We start from the raw sequence: 9906 nt of genomic DNA, 5'->3' as shown, positions 1-9906 counted from the left end.
GCTTGGGGCTGCAGGAGCAATGGGAGCTCCCTGCCTCCAGAGCTTACAGTGGTGGGGAAAGAGGCCACTTGCAGGACTGACCAGCTGTGCGTCTGACTTGGGTTGTGAAATCAAAAAAGCAGGCCTGGATGAAGAACTGAAGAAGGCATCTGAGCCTTCCTTTGTCATAAGTAAAGGCTGTAACTTTTTACTGTGACCTTCACAACCTTTACTGTTTTCAGGGAAGAGCCCAGTCTCTGTGGTGTGACAGTCTTTCTCTTGAGATTTCTTAGGTGAGGATATTTGTATTTTACTTAATTTCTTTGCACATTTTGTGCTCTGTGGATCTTCAGTTGTCCCTTGTGCTTTGGGGCTAGCAGAGCTTGCAGTGGTGCTGCTGGCATTTTTGTTGCACTTAGTGAAGCAGCAGCTTGGCTTACTGTACCCCAGCAGCAGCCAGCGCTTTAGTGACTCAGCCCCTGGAATTATGCTTACCCAACAATACCTTTTGTCCTTTGCCCAAAATTTCTGGCCAAGAAAAAGGGAAAAAGAAGGAGGGAGAAAAGAAAGAAAAGATAAAATTCTGCATTTAGTTGTCCTTTCCTCACAGGTGGTGCCAGTTGGTTTTTGCTTTATTTGTACAGGGTGGGGAAAAGAGAAAAAGAAAACAAGGTGGAACTCGGACAAGGCCCAGGAAATGTTTGAACCTGACAACAAACTTCCTTTGTTCAGGGGAACAGGGGAAAGAGAACAGAAAAAAGGGACAGAAGACCTGCTGAAACCAACCTCAGCTCTGTGCTCTTGGACAGGTTTCTTCTTCCTACCCTTTATTGTTTGGGGTCTTTTGTATTGCTCAGTGTCTTGTAATAATTTTATTTGCACAAGGGCTTTTGTGTACTGCCTTCTAGAAGGTGGACAGATGAAAGGTTTCCTGGGGACACATTTGTTACTTGGATGGGAAGGATTTGTCAGTTGTTCTATCATTTATCTATCATAATCTATCATTTGTTCATACTTTGCATGATCCTTCTCCTCCAGCCATGAAGATCAAGATGGCTAGAGGGGAAGCATGAAGGACCATGCTTCTCAGGAGGAGAGACAGATGAGCAATTTAGGGGCTAGGCAGACAAATCCTGATTAAAATGCAGAAACCAGAGGGTTTTGTTGAGGAGAAAACAAAGAGAACCATGAAGGCAGCTGTCAGGGATACTGCCTAGAGGACTCCTGAGTATCACCAAGTGCTACAGCACAGACCTCCCTTTTTTCAGGTTGGCACATAATCTCTTGGTGAATCATCTGCAATGTTATTCTTCAAAAAGAAGAACTGGGAGTTGTGAGATAGCTGCCCAAGGGACACTGGAAATTAGAGTAATCTGCTGCTCTGTGGGACAAAAGGGATCCTGGTGGGATTGGGTTTCAGCGGGGCCATTACAGCCAGTTCATTGGTGCCTACTGTAGGTATGATCAGGGCCATGCAGCACTCCTGGAACTTGGTTGGAGCACATAGAAGTGTTTTTCCATCCAAACAGGTGGTGACAGCTCTCTCTGTCCTGCACCTGGCAGTCCACATGTTGTGTGTTCAGTACAGCTGGCCTGGGCTGGGGTGACTCTCAAGGGATCTGTTTCTCTCAGGAGATGCTCCTCCCTAGGAGGCTGCCTGGTACCTTCCCAAATTGCACTGTACTTCTTAGCTGTTGACTCTATGCAGTGTTGTAGTGGTCTGGTAATGCTGGAATGGCTGGGTAGTGAGGAGACTGGGATGAAAGGCTGTTCAGTCCTTTCTTGGCCAGCTTAGAAATATGTTACACAATGCTTAATTAATCTCTGTTATCTCATCTGGGTATCACAAAACGCTGTGTCAAAAGGAGTGAGCAAAGTTGGGGATATCGCCTGTATTGCAGATGCTGGCCATGCTCTCCAAAGAAAGGTTAAATATTTTGACTTGGCTTAAAGTGGGGAGGTGTCCAACTTCCAGTGCACAAAAAGGAAGAAAGAGGAGCCAAGAATGAAAGTCTGTCTCTGGAGCTGGACTGATGCAAGAGTTTCCTGTGGTGTCCTGTGGAAGTCTTTCCAGTCTTTTGATAACGGCCAAAACACTGCCATGCCTACTGTATTAAAGCATCCAAAGATGCTGCCAATTAAAAACTTACCCTGATGCTGGGGAAGTGGATTCCCTGGATTGTATTAGCAGGAATATGCACCTTTCTTTCCAGTGCAGGTTCCTTCTGAGTTTCATCAGACATCCCTGGAGCTGCTCTTTTCCTAACTTTACCTCTAAGCTTGGGCTGCAGGACACAATCCCAGTTAAACAATGCTAGAGCAGAGTCTGAATTCAGTGAGCCCTAGGCAAAAGCTGGCATACTTCCACTACAAAAGATGCTATTCCAGTTGTGCACCAAGAGCTGCCGCATTCTGACTTTGGTCCTCAGTCTTTGCCTTAGTTTTTGTATCTGTACAATGGAGATAATAAAAATTACCTGCAGCATGGCTTGTATTTGAGAATTAGGGAACAGTTTCCAGAGCCAGATTGAAGGCAGCTGTAGAACACAGGCTGTATTTTTGGTGCTAGTGTATTTGTCTGGAGTTTAGAAATTAGGGCCCAAGTGAGACTAAGAGAGGCAGGTGAACACACTTGCTGTGTTTTCTCTTCAGAGACGTTCCAGGGAAACTTGCCCAGGATTCTCGAGGGAAGAGGCTGGTACTGGGGTGCTGGCAGCAGGAGCAGTAGTGGCGAGTGAGCAGCTTTCCTGCCATCCATTCCAAGCACAGGAGTGACTGTGGGGAATGGTTTCAAAGCCACCACTATGGAGATTAAGGGGATGAGAATGTAAATCTCAAGTAAAAAGGTAATTGAATGTAATAGCAAACACTGCTCGGTCTATGTTAATTTTAGCTCTTCCCCTGGATACAAGGCACTGTATTAGTGTTTTATTACCATTTTGTTTGCACTAATAAAATAGTAAAATTTATTTCAAGGAAGTTGAAGGATGGTTTTACAATGCAAATTTGAAGAAATTGGACTTTTCATTTACGCCACTGCTATTTTAAACCCTGAAGGGTGTAAATTAGCCTTCTGTGCCTGGGTGAAATCCACTGCTTCCACAAGCAGGGGGAGGATTTGATGTGGGGGAGAGGAGAACAAAACCAAATCATCTGAATATTTCAGAGAGACAGAGAGATCTGATGAGGAGAGAGAAAAAAAATCTGACTGCCTGTGCCCACTGAGTGGAAGGGCTGGAGCAGAGTGGGAAGAGCTGATGAGAAGCAGGTTTATGCTGGTGAGTGGCTTTAGCTGCCGTGAGCATCAGGAAGGGGCAGAACAGGACATGGAGGTTCCAGTGGGCAAGGTGTGTGTCCTGCCCTGTGCTGGCCATGCAGTTCCTCCTGGTGAAGGACGTGCAGCAGCTGGGGCTCTGCTGATTACCAGTTACTGTCAGTGACAGACAGCTCCTAGAAGTGTGAAAGCCCAGGGCAGGTTCTGCTTTCTGGCCCAGGTGACCCACGCTTCCCATGTTGCCTGTGCTTCTCTTTTGCTTTGCCGTCTTCATCTTCCTGCCACAGCCCAGCCCATCCAGCTGCCAGGCACTGCCTGGCTCTGATTCCCTGCTGAGTCACGGTGCTGCCAGGGAAGGTGCCTCCAACCCAAGAGGCTGGTTCAGTGACCTCCTCCTTCACACAGGACTCCTCTGTGACATGAAATAGAAAGGGATGGGCTGATTATCTGGTCCCTTTCACCTTTGTAAAGTAGTTTATAACAGTGCTGTTCTCATCACACTTTTGCCAGTGCTTGGCCTTGACATAAATGATGCTGTAATGACACAGACTCAGGTCCAAAGAGCCTTGTTTGGTTCCAAAGGTCCTGCGCTGAGCTGGCCACATACCTCTTGGAGGGGGATGTCTCAGGGTGTAGAAGCATCCGAAGCATAGCAGCTTTCTTGGACTTTTCTAAGTTTCTGCAACAGGTCTGAAAATCTCATGGGGTAACTTCAAGGCCTTCATTCTCCTTGTGCAAAGGAAAGTGTGGAGCAGGAGTTGTAACATCCCTTTTTTTCAAATCCCAGAGGCTCCATTCCCCTGCTGGGGAAGGCTTTGAGTTACTGTTCCCTAGTCATGTTCACCTTGCGTATACCTCAGTCTTCACACAATTCTGGCGTTGAAGTGAGCCATGCTGAGTTTGTCCTGTACAGGAGAATTAAGACTTTTTTTTCTTAATCTTGAGTGAAATTGTACATTTGTTCATTGTCCTGAGATGCTTGTTTAAAGCAAGTCTGTGTATTGTATTATGTACCTCCCCAACCGACATTAGGCTTTTTACAGTGAAAGAGGTACTGATTTGGGTATGAAGTCCTCAGAGAACCCTTTTCCTTCTGCTGTCCAGCAGACTGATGGGCCCCTCAAGCACTGCTTGTTCCTAGGCAGTTTCTCTCCAGCAATATTAGCGATTTTGCTGCTAGCCCTGTCACACTGCTGTGGGCTGCTGCTTCTGTGGGATGTAATGGCTCAGGTACTCGTTTGGTGTCTGGCCACCTGGTCCAGCTGTTGCCCTGCATTCTTGGCGAAGTGGTGCTGAGTGAACTGGAGAAGAAGAACCTGCTCCAGTGATCTGATATTACAGAGAGGTAGATTTCCCAGCCCTCCTTTGGACTATGAATATCATCTATTCATGTTATCCTCGGGAGGCCTTTCAGGACAGAAACCACTGTTTACCCCATGCGAAGGCAGGATAGGGCTTTGACTTGTTACTATTTTTTGTCTGGATAGCAGCAAATCTACTGGGAAAGTTGAGGCCAGGCTCCAGGTCCTTTGTCCTTATGGCTGTGCCACCTCTTCTAGTGTCTGGGCATTAAAGAAAGCCTTCAGAAGTTTAACCCTCTTGCAGGTTCAACTTTACAGCACAGTCACTAGCCATGGGTGGTATTGGGCAGCCCTCTTAAACTCCCTGCCCTGCTTCTTTGGTGGGTGTAGCAGAGACTGAGCCAAGACTGAGGGCGTTACCAAAGCAAGCAAAGACTTATTTTTGGCATTGAAATGGTTTCCTATTCCAGGCGAGTCTGGGGAGCAGCGTGGTTGTGTACCCAAGGATTTAAGCAGTGCATTAAGCAGAGGGGTTACACTCCGGGTGGATTTCAATCAAAAACTATAATTACATCAAATAGCAAATGGAAATGGAAAAAGGGGATTACTGACTCGACCCTGAATGCTGTTGGCTGCTGAACCTGCTCCATTATTTACACCCCCTCTATTGCCTGAGGTGGGGTGTGTATGTGTGTAGGCAGTAAGGCCCCTCCTCCTTTTTCCATTTCCTTCATGCATCTGATGAAGTCAGAGTCCCTGTGCTGGTATCAGTGCTTGGAGGAAGATTGGAATTTGCATGACTTGGATTTGGGACTTTGTAGGGCAGGTTTGATCTCCCTGGGCAACTCTTCCTGGCTCCAGGCAGGAAGAACTGCTCAGCTCAGGCAGTCATGGGAACCCCCAGGCCTACAAGCTTTCTCTCTTTTTCTGTTCTGCTATCAGACCAGTGTTTTAGACTCATAACTGCTCATCCTCAAGGCAGCTGGAAAGCTCCAGACTGCAAACAGGAAGTTCTTTCTAACCTAGAGAGCTGGTAGTGTTTAAAACTGTCCTTGAGTTAGCAGAACTGTTCTGTGCCTGTATTGAGGTTCTGAAATAGTCTGTCTTATTTGGCACGACCAAGCCGGTACTACCTAGCTGGGGACTTTACCACACACCTACGCTCACGGTTCAGGCTCCCATGTTTGCTCTCTGGTTCGAGCTGCTTCCTGCAGTACTTCGAAACACTTTGTGGATTCCAGTTTGTCACTTCTGCTGTCTGGCACCGCTGTACCTGTCACCTGCCTTCTGGCCTTTGTCTGCATTGTTTCATTTGTCCTGTTCTCCCAGTTCCTCCTTGTGTCTCCTCTCTTTCCTGTCATCGACAGGTTGTGTCTCTACACGTCTGTTGCACATCTGAGTTTGGGAGGATGTGTAGTGAGTGTGCTGAGATGGCTGGAACTGTTTACCAGACAGGGAGGATAAGGAATTCAATCCCTCACTGCCTTCCCAAGCCTGCTTTCTCAGGTGGTTTTCCATATGTCTAATCCCAGGTTTCATAGCCCAGCCTAGCTCCTGTTTGATGGGATTTCTTCTTCTCTGTTCATTCTAAATGGGTGAGATATTGTGCTGGAGTGAAGTCTTCATTTATGCTACAGAAGAGGCTTGCTTGGTGCTGTGCTGTTACAGCATCTGCTACACCTTCGCCAAATGTGTTGCCCCTTTTTCATCCGTGGCACATTCAGAGCTGGAGGATGTAATGTGGTGTGTAGAAGAGAAACCCCAGTACATTAGTGATTTACACATGGTTTGAGAAGCACTGGAAAAGGACAGTAGTCTTTCCCTGCTCTGGATAGTGGCAAATCTATACAGAGTGAGACTTTGCCAGTGCTGGCTGCACTTTCATGGCACTGACCTCACCTGGGGAGGAATGGTGCTTTGTAAATGTAAGAAAATATTCTCTTCTTATAGACAGATGTTTGATTTTGTAATACAATACAGTGACCTGAAAAAACCCCAAACCCTATCCAAATGTAGGTTGTATGGTTTAATACAGAGCTCTCTCTTTTCTACAAAATCCACATAAAAATAAGGTTGTTATCAGTTAATTTGAACTGAGCCGAAAAAGCTGTTTATTTAAATAAAATTTAAATACAGTAAGGAAACTCAGGTCAAAACTGAAAAACTTTTTGGCAGGTAACGGAAAGAGTAATGATACTGATTAGATACTTTATTATACGAACAGAGAAAAAATTCTTCAAGACAAAAGTATGATCTAAGACACTTTCCCAATTCATTTTTTTCTTCAGCATTTTGCTGACCTTAAATTTATTTTATGCTTTTTCTGCAGTACTTAGAGTCCAGATATAGTGGTCTAGGGGACTAGTTCAAGAAGACCAAACCCTTAAACAAACTGATTATCTCACTGTTCAAAAGAGTTACAGTGGGAAAAATACATGGTGACAGATAAGTTTTTACGTGAAACATTCTAAAATGTATCTTGATTTTAAGTTTGTTTTGTTACACACTCTAGAAGATAGAAAAATCCTAGCAGGAAAAAAGTTGTAAGAGACACAGGAAAACTGGACTTGTCCTACTTTGTGCAAGCTTGAATTTACTCCTCACTGTGCAAAGTCCTGTTTCGGCTGCTGTGAATGAACTGGAGCCAGTGGAACTCCCTAGTTCAGGGCCTTAATGGCTTTTTATGATCCAACTGTGACCCTTCTGCTGCTTCCTTTTTGCCTTTCCTAACTATATTTTGGAAATGACAGCCCATTTCTATTCTCTTGTCCTTGTGTAAACCCCAGTTACCTTTCATCAAATGATACGATCTGAGCAGATGCTAAATAAAAGGTTTGATTTTAAAGGAATATAATTTGCAGTTGTGGAAATATATGAGCAGAGGGTGAGGTAGAAAGAGAGGAGCAGCATGTCGAGGTTCAGGCACCCGTTGTGGAGAGGTGTTGAACACTTACAGCTCTAGCTGAAGCCTTCCCAAGCTGCAGGTACTGAGACATTTGGAAGACTTGGGTCTGTACATTTTATGAGGGAAATGTGCATGAACATTTCAAGTTGCCGTAACATTCTCTGTTTCTCCTGCTTGCACGAGCTCTCACGTTACAACACCAGCGGTCCTGCTGTTTTCGAGGGGCTGGCTCAGTACAGCAGCTCGGGGCCAGGGAGGGTGTTACACCCCCCCCAAAAGTAGAACTCCTGCCAGGAAGCATCTCACCTCAGAGAGGCAATCTTCATGGATTACTAGTTTTATCAACAGTCCATCCTTTTATACATAGAGAAGGAAGAGAGGACAGAAATTCCATCCAGCTCTGCTGATTCAGTGGAGTAAAGAGGTGGAATTCATTAGGAAAAAAGTTGTTTACGGCACAGCTTTAGCCAGAGGATCTTCCATTTTAATGTCCTGCCTTTTTAAGATAGATTGTGTGAAAGACAAAGCAAGTACTAGGGGCTGCTTGGTGGTTTTGTTTTTATGCTTTCATTAAAGTTTAATTGCGTGACTTGTGTGATGTAACTTCTGGAAATGCCTGTTGCAGTTGGTGGCAAAAGGATTTTCGATTTGTTGTGTTTGAATCAGGTACAGGAGTGTTAAACCTCAAAGAGATATTCAGACATGCACATAGAGAGAAAATATATATCTGTAGGATAGCTTTTGATTAATGAAAGAAAGGAACTGAAACTGTGGTGAGAGAAGAATATCCTTTATTTGAAAGCTCTTCTGCTACATGACTAGAACAGAGAGTAAGGGTCTTTAAAATTAGTATAACTGTAATTTATATCCACCATAAGGACACTCTTTGCCTCCTGATCAGTAATGGAGCCTTAAATATAAATGGATCCTTATCTTGCAAACACTCAAGTATTTTCTTTACTCACATGAGGTGTCAAAGGAAAGATTTCTATAAGGAAAATGGGGTATTTGCATAAGTACCCACAGCATCAAACAACAGAGAATTTGTATTGCATAAACAACAACAACCACATTAAAATCATACTGCTTTAATAGTTTAGAAAAAGATATAACCAAAACACTGAAACTGTAATAGATGTTGCTCTGTGTATCGGTATCGATTTCATAATTTGTGTTGCCTTAATCTTGGGTGGGTGAAGATTAAGAATCTCCACGTAGAGTTATGTGTGTGCAATAAGTGGGAACACCGTAAGCAGCTTTCCTTTGCCTGGAGATGATGATTTAGGGCAGAGTGTTTTCTCCATAAAAGCTGGGGTTTAGAAGAACAAAAGAGGATCTTTATTAACAAAAATCTTGAAAGGAAAATATGCATTAAACAATGAACTGGAGGAGAAAGCACTTACTTTAAACAACTTTTCCAAACTTCGTGTTGTAAACATGAGAGCAAAGTGATCTCCACATGCACATGTGAAACACCTTTTTCCCACTGTCCAACACGTCAATTCCCAAAGGAAATTTGGAGCATAAGTGCTGAAAAGGAGGAGAAGGTAGAGTTTGAGTTTGTACTCTATAATCTAGAGCCTTTTATGTATAAAGCATTTATACCTGTTTAATTTGAGGTGTGGTAGTTAAACTGATAGTCTGCACTGAAACAGCTTTTTCGGCTCAGTTCAAATTAATTGATAACAACCTTATTTTTATGTGGATTTTGTAGAAAAGAGCGAGCTCTGTATTAAACCATACAAGTTTGTATGAGGTATCTTCTTATACACATTTTTAGAAATCTGTGGGTTTGAAATATTGTTAATCAAGGGTGAAAAACGGAATAGAAGGAAATTCACTCTGTAGAGCATTTGTGAATTAAGGTTAACATGCTCATAAAATTATGATTAAAAAAATAGCAATGGTCACCTTCGGCTTTGGTTTCTTTGAAACAGAGCTGAGCTTCATCAAAGTAAAAAGCACTTCACTCAGACGAGGGGAAAGGAGTCTCACCTAAAGCTTTCCCAGCAAATGGTAGGGGTGAACTGCTTTTGTCTAGAAAGAAGTAGGATTTTCTTGCTTTCCTCTGGGTTTCTGCTCAATGGTGAGAACTGGTTTTCCCAGAAACTGCACCCAGAACTTATGGCTGCTTCCTGATCCAGGTAAGTACAGGTTACTAAAAAGACATGCACTTCTTTCCTCTAGTTATCACTGCAAAATTCCCTCTAAATTAATTTCTTCTTAGTTGCTCTATTTTTATTTGTATCAGATTTTAAAATTTTTTTCAGATTTTGTAACTGTACATGCTTTGTGCATTTGTTTTGTCTGTAAGTAGTTTGTTCTGGTCTGCAGATGACTATCCACCCGGTGCAGCAGAGCAGGCAGGTCTAGAGCTGGACTCTGCACTTCTTCACAGGGCATCTGAACCGACAGGGCTGTGTGTCCAGGTGGTACGCTCAAACTGT

Source organism: Corvus kubaryi, unplaced genomic scaffold (genome assembly GCF_017639235.1).
Source record: "Corvus kubaryi isolate FWS band 111438036 unplaced genomic scaffold, C.kubaryi_AGA036_p1.0 37352, whole genome shotgun sequence".
NCBI lineage: Eukaryota > Metazoa > Chordata > Aves > Passeriformes > Corvidae > Corvus > Corvus kubaryi.
The sequence above is the reverse complement of the archived record's forward strand: the minus strand, read 5'-3'. Positions refer to the sequence as shown.